At 38.2% G+C, this 15,071-nt stretch overlaps 1 protein-coding gene across 2 annotated transcripts in view; it reads right to left on the bottom strand.

The window, feature by feature from the left end:
- The window catches only part of SUV39H2 (SUV39H2 histone lysine methyltransferase), a 31,506-nt gene extending 21,518 nt beyond the window's left edge, over positions 1–9,988 (bottom strand). The window contains exon 1 of one of the 2 annotated variants that reach the window (XM_033100825.1): positions 9,754–9,988. The gene's annotated coding sequence lies outside the window, so the exon portion shown is untranslated. Of the gene's footprint in view, positions 1–7,098; positions 7,240–9,753 lie in introns of those variants that run through there. The other variant, XM_033100826.1, reaches the window with a different exon arrangement.
- Between the last annotated feature and the right edge of the window lie 5,083 nt (positions 9,989–15,071).

Genomic DNA, 15,071 nt, shown 5'->3' with positions numbered 1-15,071 from the left:
AGTAATATACAAGAAATAAAGAGAAAGGAATCCAAACAAAATACTATAGAAAGTCATCAACATAGAAGACAAGAGAGCAAGAGAATGAAAAAGGAACAGAGAACTACAAAAACAATCAGAAAACAATAAAATGGCAGTAACTACATATTTCCCGATAATTACTTTAAATATAAATGGGCTGAATGCTCCAATGAAAAGACACAGGGTGACTGAGTGGATTAAAAAACAAGACCCGTATGTATGCTATGTACAAGAGACCCACTTCACACATTGAAAAGACACACACAGACTGAAAGTAAAGGGGTGGAAAAAGGTATTTCCTGCAAATGCAACAACAACAAAAATCCGGGGTAGCAATACTTATATTAGACAAAATAGACTTTAAAACAAGTGCTGTAACAAGAGACAAAGAAAAGGCATTTCATAATGAAAAAGGGATCGATACAATAAGAGGCTATAACTCTCGTAAACATCTATACACCCAATGTAGGAGCACCTAAACATAAAGCAAATATTGATGGACACCAAGGGAGAGAACGACAGTAATACAGTCACAGTAGGGGACATTAACACCCCGTTGACATTAATGGATAGATTATCCAGACAGAAAATCAACAAGGATACAGTGGCTTTAAATGACACATTAGGCCAGATGGACTTAATTGTTATTTTTAGGGCATTTAACCCAAAAGCAGCAGAATATACTCTTTTCAAGTACATGTTGAATATTTTCCAGTATAGGCCAAGTGTAAGGACAAGTCTCAATAAATTTAAATAGACTGAAATCATATGAAGCAATTTCGAATGGTATTAAACTAGAACTCAATTACAAGATAAAAACTGAAAAAAACACTAAACACGAGGAGGCTAAATAACATGCTACTAAATATGAATGAGTTAACAATGAGATCAACAAAGAAATCAAAAGATACCTTAAGACAAATGAAAATGAAAACACAACCACCTAAAATCTATGGAACACAGCCAAAGCAGTTCTAAGAGGGAAATTTATAGCAATGCAGGCCTACCTTAAGAAACCATACAAATCTCAAATAATCCAACCTTACACCTAAAGGAACCAGAAAAAGAACAAAGCCCAAAGTGAATAGAAAGAAATAATAAAGATCACAGGAAATAATGAGACAGAGTCTAAAAAAACAATAGAAACGATTACTGAAAACAAGAGCTGGTTCTTTGAAAAGATAAACAAAATTGATGACCATTAAGTCAGACTCATTAAGAAAAAAAACTCATTAAGAAAAAAAAGGGCCCAAATAAATAAAATCAGAAATGCAAGAGAAGTGACAACCAACACCACAGAACTACAAAGGATTATCAGGAAATACTATGAATAATTATATGACAACAAACGACAACCTGAAAGAAATGAATAAACTCCTAGAAACATACAATCTTCCAAGGCTGAATCAGGAAGAAACAGAAAATCTGAACCAACTGGTAACTACCTATTAAACCATTAGTAATCAAAAAACTCCCAACAAACAAAAGTCCTGGCACTGATGGCTTCACAGGTGAATTTTACCGACAGTCAAAGAAAAATACATATCCTTCTCAAGCTATCCCAAAAAACTGAAGAGGAGAGAAGGCTCCCAAACTTATTTTACGAGGCCAGGGTTTTACCCTGATACCAAAACCAGACAAAGAAACTACAAGAAAGAAAATTATAGGCCAATATCCCCAATGAATGTAGATACAAAAAAACCTCAACAAAATATTACCAAACCGAATTCAGCAATGCATTAAAAAGATCATACACCACGATCAAATGGATTCCTGGGATGCAACGCTGGTTCAATATCCGCAAATCAGTTAACGTGATACACCACATAAACAAAATGAAGGATAAAAATCATAATTATATCAATAGACGCAGAAAAAGCATTTGACACAATTCAACATCCATTTATGACAAAAACTCTCAGCAAAGTGGGGATAGAAGGAACATATCTCAACATAATAAATGCCATATATGACAAACTTATAGGTAACATCATATTCAACAGTGAAGGGCTGTAAGCTTTTTCTTTAAGATCAGGAACAAGACAAGGATGTCCACTTTCACCACTTTTATTCAACATAGTACTGGAAGTCCTAGCCACAGCAATCCGACAAGAAACAGAAACAAAAGGCACTTGAATTGGAAAGGAAGAAACAAAACTATCTTTATTTGCAGATGACAAGATACTGTATATAGAAAACCCTAAAGAATACATCAAAAAACTATTAGAACAAATGAATTCAGTAAAGTAGCAGAATACAAAATATTTAAAAATTGGTTGCATTTTTATACACCAAAATAATGAACTATCAGAAAAAGAAAGAAAACAATCCCATTTGCAATTGCATCAAAAAGAACAAAGTACCTAGGAATAAATTTAACCGAATAGAAAAAACCCTGAACTTGGTAAAACTGTAAGACACTGAAGAAACTAAAGATACTAATAAATGGAAGTACATACTGTGCTCATGGATAGGAAGACTTAACATCACTAAAATGTCCATACTACCCAAAGCAATCCCCATCAGAAAAACTGGTGGCATTTTTCACAGAACTAGAACAAATAATCCTAAAATGTATATGGAACCACAGAAGACTTGAATAGCCAAAGTAATCTTGAGAAAGATGAACAAAGTTGGAGGTATCAGACTACCTGATATCAAACTATACTACAAGACTGTAGTAATCAAAACATCATGGTACTAGCATAAAAGCAGATACATAGATCAATGGAACAGAATAGAGAATCCAGAAATAAACCCACGCCTATATGGTCAATTAATCTATGACCAAGGAGGTGAGAATATACAATGGGATAAAGCCAGTCTCTTCAACAAATATCATGTTTGGACAACTGGACAGATACATGCAAAAGAATGAAACTGGATCACTTACACAATATACAAGAATAAACTCAAAATGGATTACAGATTTAAATGTAAGTCCTGAAACCAGAAAACTCCTAGAAGAAAACAGAGGAGATAAACTCTTTGACATTGCTCTTAGTAATATTTTTTGGATATGTCTTCTCAGGCAAAGGAACTAAAAGAAAAAAACAAATGGGACTACATCAAACCAAAGAGTTTCTGCACAGCATAAAACCATCAACAAAACAAAAAGAGAACCAACTGAATGAGAGAAGGTATTCTCCAACGATACATCCAATAAAGGGTAAATGTCCAAAATATATAAGGAACTTATACAGCTTAACGTCAAAAAAAACAATCTAATTTAAAAATGGGCAGAGGACAGTTATGCTAAGTGAAATAAGTCAGACAGAGAAAGACAAATACCATATGATTTCATTTACACGTGGAATCTAAAGAACAAAATAAACAGAACAAACAAACTCATACATGCAGAAAACAAATTGATGGTTGCCAGATGGGAGGCGGGTTGGGGGTGGTGGGTGAAAAAGTGAAGGGATTAAGATGTGAAAATTACCAGTTATAAAAACAGTCACGGGTATGTAAAGTACAGCATAGGGAATATAGTCAATAATATGGTAATACCTGGATGGTGTCAGATTGGCACTAAACTTATTGGGGGGATCACATAAGTTGTATAAATGTCCTATCCCTATGTTGTACACTTGAAACTAATATTGTATGCGAACTGTAGTTGAAAGATCAATTAATCGATCGATCACTCATTAGGCAGGAGAGGAAATGGGGATATAAGTGGGATGTTGAGGACATATGTCGGTGTGCACAGTAAGGTCCCTTATTCCAAACAAGAAACCAGGACTGATGAGAAGGATAAAAGAGAATCTAAATAGCCAACGCTACCCAAAACCAAACTACAACACTCAGAATTCTGTGTAAGAAAGAATGTTGGTAGTTCCTCAAATGTAAGCACAGACCCCTAGGTAACTAACTCTATCTGTAAAAGTATAACCGACATGAGCAGGAAAAGACATACGGAAAAAGAATACAATCTGATAACCTATTAAATTTAGAGGGTAAGAAAGAAGGCAGAAGTATGCAATTATAAGGTTAGTGAACTGTATTAGGATTTTGTTAACCTAGACGGGGAACACTAGATCAGGATTCAGATTTGAGGAAGGAAAATAGGTGCAGTTTTATATATACTGAATGTGGGTACCTGTAGTGTGTCCAGTTTGAAATGAAGGCCAGAAAGAGGTTGATGCCTCACAAAGATTTGGGAGTCATGAGCCAAACAGATGTAAGTAGAAACTGTTGGGAGAGAGGTCATCTACACCTTCAAGGTAAAAAGAAGGCCAAGGATAAAGCTTTGGAGATTATCTACATTGCAGAGGTAGGACAGACAGTAAAGGAGACTCAAAAAGAACAGTTAAGAAAAACAAGAGGAAAAAAGGAGTGGAGATAGAGGTAATAATAACGACAGTGAACACTTTTATAGTTCAAACCGCACAGATGTGTCTTTTGTAAGCATTTTATCTATATCAACTTTTTTAAGGCTAATAGTAACCCCATAAGCTGGATATTATAACCATCCTCATTTCTTAGGTATAGAAACTGAAAAACATAGAGGCTAAGTAATTTACTGATTGTTACACAACGAAAACGGTACAGCCAGAATTTGAACCTAGGCAGTCTCTCCATCGATAAAAGAGTTTCAAAGAAGAAAGGGTAGCCAACAGTGTTAGATGTTGCAAAGAAGTAGAGTTAGATTTGAAGTCTACAAAGTTGGCCATTAGGTCACTAATAGGGACATAAATCAGAATAAAGTGGGTTAAAAAGTTCATGAGAAGTGAAAACTCAACCCACAAAAGAAAATTTTTGCAAGGTGTATATCTGATAAGGGATTACCTAGAATATATAAAGCTATTACAACTCAGTAATAAAAAGACACACAACCCAACTTTAAAAAATGGGCAAAGGATCGGAATAAAAGTTCTCCAAAAATATAAAAATGGCTAATAAGCACATGAAAAGATGCTCAGTATCATTAGCCATAAGAGAAATGCAAATCAAAATCACAATCAGATACCACTAAACATACAGTAGACAGCTATAACCAAAAAGTCAGATAGTAAGAAGTGTTGGTGAAGATGTAGAGAAATTGAAACCCACATACACTGTTAGTGGGAATGTAAATTGGTGCTTTCGCTGTGGAAAAGTCTGGCAGTTCCTCGAATGGTTAAACACAGAGATATCACATGACCCAGCAATTAAACTCCTAGGTGTATACAAAAGAAATGAAAACATGTCTACACAGAAACTTGTAAATGAATGTTCAAAACAGCATTATTTATAATAGCCCCCAAACACACATAACCCAAATGTCTGTCAAGTGATGAGTGAAGTAAATGTGATACATCCATACAATGGAATATTTGGCAATAAAGAGTAATAAAGTATTGATACATGCTACAACATGGATGAACTTTGAAAACACTATGGTAAGTGAAAGAAGCCAATCACAAAGGACCACATACATATTGTATGATTCCATTTCTATGAAATGTCCAAACAGGCAAATCTATAGAGACAGAAAGCAGATTAGTGATTGCCTAGATCTCGGGGTGGGGGTAATGCAGAACTTTGGGAAGTGATGGCTAAGCAGTGTGGGGTTTCTTTTTGGGGTAAGGAAAATGTGTGCGCATCAGCACAATGAACTTTAGAATAACTCTGAGAGTATACTAAAAGCTTTGAATTATACACTTTAAGTTGGTGAATTGTAAGGCATGTGTATTATATCCCAATAAAACTGTTTTTAAAAGTTAATGGGAAATGAAATGGAAGGAAAAAAACAGGAAATGCGTGAGTGGGGAGGCAAGGTCAAAGGAAGATTTTTGAAAGTTAGGGAAGATATGAGTAGGTTTATCAACTGAGATATATCAGTGGAAAAAGAGAGAGCTTGATACAAAAACGACATCAAGTAAAGCCCTAAAAGGGACGGATAGGAACAAAAAAGAAAAATGGTGACATCTCTGAAGGTAGGAATGAACAAAGATACACATATTGGTGTGAAGGTAAGTTGAGAGTTCATACTTGAGGGATCCTATTTTTCACTGAGATAGAAAAGGTCTGCAGTTCAATAAGAGAAGTCCAGAAAAGTAATAAAAATTGGGAGAACTGACAAGAATGGGAAAGAAAGCAAAGAATAACAAGTTTGTCAAGTAGAATTGAGCAGTATGAGAACAGAAATAAGCTTTAACAGAGCCAATGGGCCCCACAGGATACCTTCCGCTGGACAGAGTTTATAAACTCAGATGACAGGTGATTAGGCTCTTTCAGGGTTGAAGGTTGCGAAGAGTGTAGGTAAAATGCTTGATCATAAAATCCCACTGAATGAGGAAGGCAGTGGTACCAAAGGAAGACGGATGTTTCAAAGGAAGAACTGTATTTAATGACTGAATTGAAATGGAAGCTGAACAAGGAAAAGAATTAAACAAGATTCCTGATTATCTGATACAGCTGACAGACTAGTGACCAAAACTGAATTCTTGGAGAGGAAATAGGCTATAGAGAAATGATTACTCAAAAATATATTGTAAAGTTTAGGTTGAAAAATCCTCTTAGAATGTCATTTTTTAAAAGAAATAGGAATAAAGTAAAGCCCAGTGAAGTGACTTTGCTGAAGTCACAAGACACTAAACAAAGGCTAGAAATGACTTTAAACTCCAGGCCAGTCTTATTACACCACAGAACCTCACTAATATCTGAAGCTGGACACGATGGCAGGGAATACAAATGGTGATACTGCTTGTGGAGATTCAGTAACACTAAAATTGGTTTGATTTTCTAGGTTCATTTCAGGTGATAGTGGGGAAATGTGATTCAGGAACAAAATGAATGACAGAAGCCAATCTGAGGTAAAACATTTACTCTGGTAATCCACATGGAGTTAATCAAGAGTTGGATGTAGAATGATATAAGCACCTTAAAATAGTCTAATGCAAGAACATTTACAGTTCAAAATCCTCTCAATGTTACTTGGCAATATTGATGATAGGACATAAATAATTATGGCTTAGAGTTTTACACATTAAGAAGAGCTTTGCTTACTTTTAAGGTTCTTTTTATCTTACAGAAATATGAAATACTGAAGTCTGATTAGGTCTCTTTTAAGGGGCTAGATATTTGCCTTACCTTTACTACCTTGTAGTCACACAAGTATTCCACCTCATAATTGTTTAGATTCCTTTTGGTGATTCCAATCGATTTACATGTGAGCTTTTCTTTTCTACATAATTCCTGAAGAGTATCAAGTGAAACTAGGCAAGGCACACACCAAGCTACAATAAGAAAATAGAATTCTTTACTAATGAAATAGCTACTAAATTAAAACAAAAAAGGAAAAGGAAAAAATTTAAGACCTCTATATCCCCACCATTCTACTGGCAATTTTATAGGACTAAAAATTCATATGACAAGAAACCATTTCTGTGTCTTCAAGAAAAAGTTAAGCATTAAAGAACTATTTAGGTAAATTGGTCTTCTTGGGTTTTCTCCTGGGTTTCTATCCTACTGTGTTTAACTGATGCCAATTAATTTCTAGTGAGCCATCTGAACAAACTGTTCATGTCTGTAAGGTTTAAGATTACATATAGTTGCAAAGGTCAAAAGAGAATATTTTTGACTTCTCCATTATATTCTACATAGAATATAATTTGCTATTTTAATAAAATGTAGATCTCCAGGACATGCTCATTGTTAGAAACGCATCTTAAATGTATTTTAAAACAATCTTATAATTTGTTAAACAGGTAACTTTTCCCCATTCTCTTAAATAAGAACTGAAATCTAACTGAAATATACTTCTATAGTCACATACTCATACATCACATGGCCTACTTTTCCCACTTTGCAGTGTTGCAGGAAATTTTAACTCCACTTATTATTTTGCCCAGGCTGCAATGAATCAAAGTGAATAAACCCAAGCGTCATAATAATATAATGGAGAGTATATTGATTTTTGTAATACTCATTTCCTGTACTGTTTTTAAAGCCAAGAATTACAAAACAGAGTATTCAATTTACTTGACCCATATACCAAGCTTGAAGACACACTCATAATCAAACTTACAGAAGAAGCCAGGAACTGCTGCCGATTTTACCCTCAAATTTCTGCAAACAGTATGCTACCATACTGCATGTAAAACATGCTAACACAAAGTGATGTTTAGAAATCTGTAACAAACTTGGTTTTATGGCGAGTGTTATGGTAAGCACTAGAGAGGATCAGAGATCCTCTGCCCTAGCCTTTGGTAGGCCACCTAAGCTACGTGATTTCAGTGAGGTTTTCAGAGTTCTGGGTTTCAGATTCACTGAAAAAAAATGTGAGGGTTGGAGTCAATTGGGGTTACCAAACAAAATCTATCAGGAAACTCAAGCTTTACTTGGCAGCTCTTCAAGGCAGTTGTGATAACCTTGTGTTTTGAGGTAATTTACAGAAAACACAGCTGCTCTTACTATATATCCATTCCTCACCCTCAGCTCTGAGACTTCATCGTCCAAACCCTGGAAGCATGATTTCCACCCATCCCCACTTCCTACAAAGCACTCATAATTCTAGACCAAGATATTTCCCCCCAAAAAAAAAATTGGGAGGAGAGGTTGCTTGTTTTGTAGTGGTGGTTTCGGGGTAGGAGAAATGACCCCCTTAAATCCTTTCCATTAAAAATCTTAAGGATGTTTTGTGTCAAGTGAACCTCCTTACGCTGATCACACGCAAAGGCGGTTTGTCTGCTGTTCCTACCATTTTTAGCTAGTTGAAGTCATAAGAGGATTCAAGACACGACCCCCTATGGAAATGCTATTGAGCGTAAAAAACAATGGAACGTAAGAAACTGAAATCTCTTGGCAACAATTTCGATTATGATAATGTAGAAAAATTCATTTTCAAGATTAAACATTTCATTACCACCACAAAAACCTCAGAACAGTTCACACTAAGCTCTAATGGAGGAAAAGTTTGTGGATGATGAGTTCATAATCTTTGTGGCGAGTAGTAGTATTGGAAAACACCTTTAAATTCTAAAATACAATGAAAGTTCCAGTCTTTCAAAGCGCGCGCGCGACAAAAACACACCCCCGTTCGGTACCTAATTCTTTGGCGTCCAAACATAACCAACACGCAAGTTCCTGGCGGGTATAAAAATCACCCTAAGCCAGAGGCTACATCCTCAAATACCTACTTAGTTGGACATTCTCCGACAAGGAATTTAACCTCCTAGGGCGGCCGAATTGGGATGTATGTTCGCTTAGCTCCTTTCTAGCGGTCATACTGCAGCCCCGATTTCTCTCTTTCCTGATACTGAGGTCACATTTACACTACAGGGTTCTTCCCGGCTCCCAATTACAAAGCCAGCCAGAACACTAAACGACCCGCTCAAACCACCACAAAGGAGTCAAGCCACACGCTCGCCCACGGGAACTCGAGTCGCCCCGCCACCCCCCAGGGATTAGAGGGAGCCGCGGCAGGAGCCCAAATACCTCCACACGCACTGGGCGGGGAGAGGCCGCGGGCCCCACGGGACCTCGGCTGGGCAGATCCCGGCGCGCAGGCCAGGGCGCAGGGGTACAATGCGGGGAGCCAGCGGGCCGAGCCGCGAGAAGGGTCAGGGAACAGAGAAGGGTGAAGCCCGTGGGGCGCATCTGGGGGCCCAGGTGTCTCCAGGGTGGGAGGCGGCGTCTCGCCTCGTCGCGCTCTGCCTGGCCCGCGCGTCCCGGCCCGCCTCCCGGGCCTGAGGAGTTTGCCTGGAGAACGGGGGGTAGTGAGGGGCGCCGCTCTCCAGCCCTCACCTCCTCGCGTGTCGGCTCCGGCCGCCGCCATCTTGAGGAGCTTTCATTCAAAAAGCCGCGGTCTGTCGGGATAGTTCAACTGGCCGGACGCCCCGCCCCTGGCCGGTCCGCGCGGGAGTCGGGGGCCGAGGCTGAGGGGCTAGAAACCGCGAGGCGTGCTGACGTCACCGCAGGCAGACCCCGGACGCAGCAGCGAGCGCGCCTGCGCCCACGTCGCATCCCGGCGCGTGGGGACGGCGCGAGGCCAGTGGTGAGACGGGATCCACGGGCAGGGGCGTGGCGCACGGCGGAGCGTGGGGGCGGGGCGCGGCAGGGGGCGCTCGACTAGGTTAGCAACCACCTGCCTCAGGCTGGCTGGTTTAGGGTACTCCTGTCAATCCTTCCCACACGTTTTGTTTTACATCGGCGCTACGTGTACATTGTGCAAAATTCAAAACGTAGAGCAGAGCTATATGGTGCTTTTGCCTCCCATGCCTGTTTCTCAGCTACCTGAGTCCAACTAACGATTGTTTCCTTCCATGCTACTCCCCTAGATCACAGGCTCTCAAAATTGGCCGCACGTTGGGATCTCTTGGAGGGGTTTTGCTATGTGGTCCCACTCGGAGAGATTGATTTAATTGGTATGGGGTGTGATGTAGGCAATGGCATTTTTACGGCTCCCCCGGTGATTGTAGTGTGCAGCAATTTGTAACGACCGTCTAGATCAGTGCTTTGAACACTTGAATGGACATTAGAAATCATCTGGGGATCTTGTGAAAATGCAGATTTGAATTAGGTAGGTCTGGGCTGAAACCCGAGGTTCTGCGTTTCCAACGAGCTCCCAGGCTATGCCCCTTGATGGATGCCTCTCCATCCGGCCACAACTTGCCACCGCTAGGCTGCGGTGACACCCAGGTCCTCTAGCAGGACAACTCCAGGAGCTTCTGTCGGGTCTGGAACCTCTCCCCGCCCCCATCCATTCTTCACACCGCTTCCATGGTGATTGTTCTAAACAATCTAAAGCAGAAATCTTAGAAGTAGAGTAAATGCGAAAACTTCAGTAGAAAGTCGTCTGGCATCTAGACAAGTTTAAAAAGAATTTTATGTAAAATTACAAAAAAATATTTCAAAGCATCATGTATAAATTTGAAATATTGGAAATAAACAGAATATTAAAGGAATTAATTTGTTTGATTCCGTTATGAAATACTACCTAGCCATTAAAAACGATCTTTATGAAGCCATTAGTATTATGTGGGAAGTGTTTACTATGTTAAGCAAAACAAACAAAAACCTGTAAAATACAGAGTTTCAACTATGTAAGAAAAAATGTATAGGAATATAAATATAAATTCTCTGGGTTGTGTTTTCCTTTTTGATTTCTCATTTTTTAAATATTTAGCCATTATCTATAATGAGCATTTTATAACCTATAGGAATAATCCTAGCAAAGATAGAAATGTAGACATTTTCTAGGCAGAGAAAACAGAAATGACCAAAATCCGGGGGATGGGGAGCAGGGAATATTCAAGGAAGTTAGGAATTAGAATGGGAGGAAATGATGAGCAGTGAGATCTGAGAAGTGGACAGGAACCCTAACAAAAGGGGCCCCCATGTGATAGGGTCGGATGGGGCCTTTCATTCCTTAATAACAAGGTGAAAAGCGGGGGAGGCTTAGAGCCTCACCTTCTTGCTAGGGCTTGTCGCCCTCTCCCGTCCCCAGTGTACTCACTGCCTCTCCTATATGTTCTTTCAGCACCCTCACGAGCATCCATTCTTACTCAATTTCTTTCTTAGGTTTCCTTCTTCCTCACTGGCCACTCTTCCCTCCTCTTTCTGGCTCCCTTTCCTCTATCCAACCTAAATTCTGGGGCTCCTCAGAGATTGGCCCTGATACATTTCTCTTATGCTCTCTTCCTAAGTGACTCAGTTCCCATGGATTTAAGTATCTTTTTAAACTTTTTGTCTCCAGCCCTGACCTCTGGTCTAAATTCCAAACTTTAATATCCACAGTACCTGGTTGACATATCCACTTAAGTGTTGCACAAACACCTCAAATGGAACATACTCATAAAAGTACCCTTGATTTTTGCCTCCAGGCCTGGTCTACATAGGTGTTCAAGAAGGGAATCTGTGTCATCTTAAGTCACCCTTTTCTCATTCTCCAAATTAATTCCATTAGCAAGTCATGTCAATGGTTTGTCCAAAATACACCTTGATTCTGTCTCATTTCTCCATTGCTACTTCTATTACTTTCGTACAGGCCATCATTTCTCAACTGGAGTCCTACAAAAGCCTACCTGGTTTCCCACTATTGCTCCTGTCCAGTCCACTTTCCACACAGCTGCAAAAGTGACCTTAAAACATAAAGTGGAACGGTTGCCTCTTCTGCTTGAAATACTTCCCAGTGGACCTAGAATAAAACCCACTTTCCTACATGATCTTATGTGATTAGAACTCTGCCTCCCTAACCGTGTTTTGCCACCTTCTGTGCCACTCTCTCCTTTGCTCACTATTCTCTAGGACTTTTTTTTGCTCATTTAAAAATCTTTTATTGTTCATTTCCTATGTGCCAGGCACTGTACGAGCTGCTGGGAATATAACAGTGGACAAGAAAGAAAAATACCCTGTCCTCCTAGAGCTTATATCCGATTGGGAGGAGCAGATAAACAAGTGAGGAAATAAGTAACTTACGGCAACTCACAGTTACTTCCTAGGTGAGGATGCACTCCTCCCCTTCATGTGGCTACCTTCTTATCACTTTGGACTCAGCTTAAATGTCACTTCTTCAGAGGCCTCTCCTGGTTACCCTATCTAAAGTACGTACCTCCTGTCTGCCATTCTCTCTTCTTTGCTCCCTTAAATGCACTTGTCAAAATCTGCAGTTACTTGTCTGTTTTTTGTCTTGATCAGTTTCAGTAAAAATCTATAGAATGTATTAGACTCTTTTGTAAATCAATTATTTCCTTCATTTTTCTAGTCTTGAATCCCATTAATTCCAGGGGATTAGGCCTTGTCTCTTCAACATGCATTGCTGTGTCTCTACTACCTAGAGCAGCATCGCTCAAGGTAGGGTACAGGGACCCCGAGACCTGTGCCCTATCAGGGGATCCTAAATGCAAAACTATTTTCATAAGAAGACCAAGATCTTATCTGCCTTCTTTACTCTCCTCTCGCCAGTGTACAGTGAAGTTTTCCAGAAGTCTCACAACTTGGATATTGCAGATTGAAGAAGCAGATACCAGAATAGAGCTACTGTTTTATGCCAGATATTACAAAGATTTGAAAAAATAGAAAACAATACCATTCTTGCCACTGATTTATTTCTCATAAAAATGTTATATAGGTTAACATAATGTTTTTTTAATTTAAAATGGTTAAGATCTCTTAGTTTTAATTTCTATATGGAGATATATTATATATTGTATATATCTGTCTATATCCATACACATATCTATATCTATATATATCACTAATATAAACAAAAACTCTTTAGGTTTTCAATAATTTTTAAGAGTGTAAAAGCCGTCCTAAGACTGCTTTTTTTTTTGAGGATCTTGGTAAATCCTGGCTATAAATGGAGTGGGAAATCAAAAGCCATTGAGAGACATACATGAGTGTCAAGGGAAAAATAAAGAATTATGCCGGCAACCCACAATTTCTTTCATGAAGACCACTGAAAACATGATTTCTAGAGGTCCATGGATGTCTCCTCTTCCATTTAAATAAATGTTCTTCTTTGAGAGGCAAAGAATACTAGGATAGACACTTGGAAATGTGAATTTAAATGAAATAATGCACATAAAGTGCTTAGAATAGTAAGTAATCAAGCAAAATTAAGTTTACAGAAAAGCACCTGGATGTTAGTTCAAAATTCACTATTTATTGACTGTGAGACCTTGGATAAATTATTTAATTTTCTGAATATATTTCTACGTCAAGAACACAGAATTAATACATGCCATGGTGCTCTCTCTATAATACAAATACTCATGGAGTTGTAGGGAGATCACAATTTAAAAAATAAGATAATGAATTAAAGCAAATAAACAATAGCACTGTTATAAATGTTACATGGTCACTGTTATTTTGGAAATCCTGACATTTTCCCATGGAACTTGTTTTGTGCTCTGATAATCTTTAAAAACTCTTACACATATAAAACCTTTCAGTTGGTGATAAAATATTTTGTGGCCTCCCAAGACTTCCACAGTATTATATAGGCATTTCCTTCTATTTTTGTATTTTGCACTGTCCTTTAGACAATGCCAGAAATATAGATAGGCAAAATTATAACTGTAATTTGACACAAGCTTTTACCGGTAAACATGCTTGAATTTTTAAACATATACGTGACACTGCAAAGGTAATTGACAAGTGCATGAAAAGATTATCAAGATGTTCACCAAAATCTTAACTGTTGTTACTTTGGGTGGTAGAATATAGGATATTTTATATATTCGTATTCTTTTTAAATTTTGCTTTTATAATAAACATGTATCATTTTATAATCAGAGAAAGGTTAAAGCTATTTTCACCTAGAAAATTTAATTGGCAAATCTTCCACAAATCAGAAGGAAAAAAACTTGTACCTGAGGATACAAAAAAAAAAAAAAAATCTTATAATTTGTGACAATAGTGGATGGACCTACGGGGCATTAGGCTAAGTGAAATAAGTCAGACTGAGAAAGATAAATACCATATGATCTCACTTGCATGTGGAATCTAAAGAACAAAATAAATGAACAAACCAAATAGAAACGGACTCATAGATAGAGAACAAACTGATGGTTGCTAGAGGGAAAGGAGATTAAGGGCAGTGGGTAAAAAAGGGGAAGGGATTAACAAGTACAAATTGGCAGTTACAAAATAGTCACAGGGATGTAAAGTACAGCACAGGGAATACAGTCAGTAGTACTGGAACAACGACGTATGGTCTTAGGTGAGTACTAGACTAATTGGTGGGAATCACTTCACAAATTATATAAATGTTTAACCACTATGCTGTATACCTGCAACTAATATAAAATCATACTGAATGCCAACTGTAATTGGAAAAAAATAAAGCGAAAAAAACCCAAACTTGTCACTTGAGGATACAAGAAAATTTGGGAGTATATTTCACTAGGGAACAGAGCACTTTTGACGACAATTTCAAATATGGTATGTCTGGGGAAAAAAATACAAATCTGATCAATGAGGTCAGAAGCAGTAGTGTTTCTTTCCTTCTTTAATGTGTTTCTAAATAAACCATAAAATATGCAAAAGATGTACTTACTGGCCATTGTCCTGTAGGATACAAAGATGACACTGTTTTTTTCTTCCATGTAATTCACTGA

Source organism: Rhinolophus ferrumequinum (genome assembly GCF_004115265.2).
Source record: "Rhinolophus ferrumequinum isolate MPI-CBG mRhiFer1 chromosome 5 unlocalized genomic scaffold, mRhiFer1_v1.p scaffold_110_arrow_ctg1, whole genome shotgun sequence".
NCBI classification, from domain to species: Eukaryota; Metazoa; Chordata; class Mammalia; order Chiroptera; family Rhinolophidae; genus Rhinolophus; species Rhinolophus ferrumequinum.
This window is presented reverse-complemented; position numbering and strand designations above follow the sequence as displayed.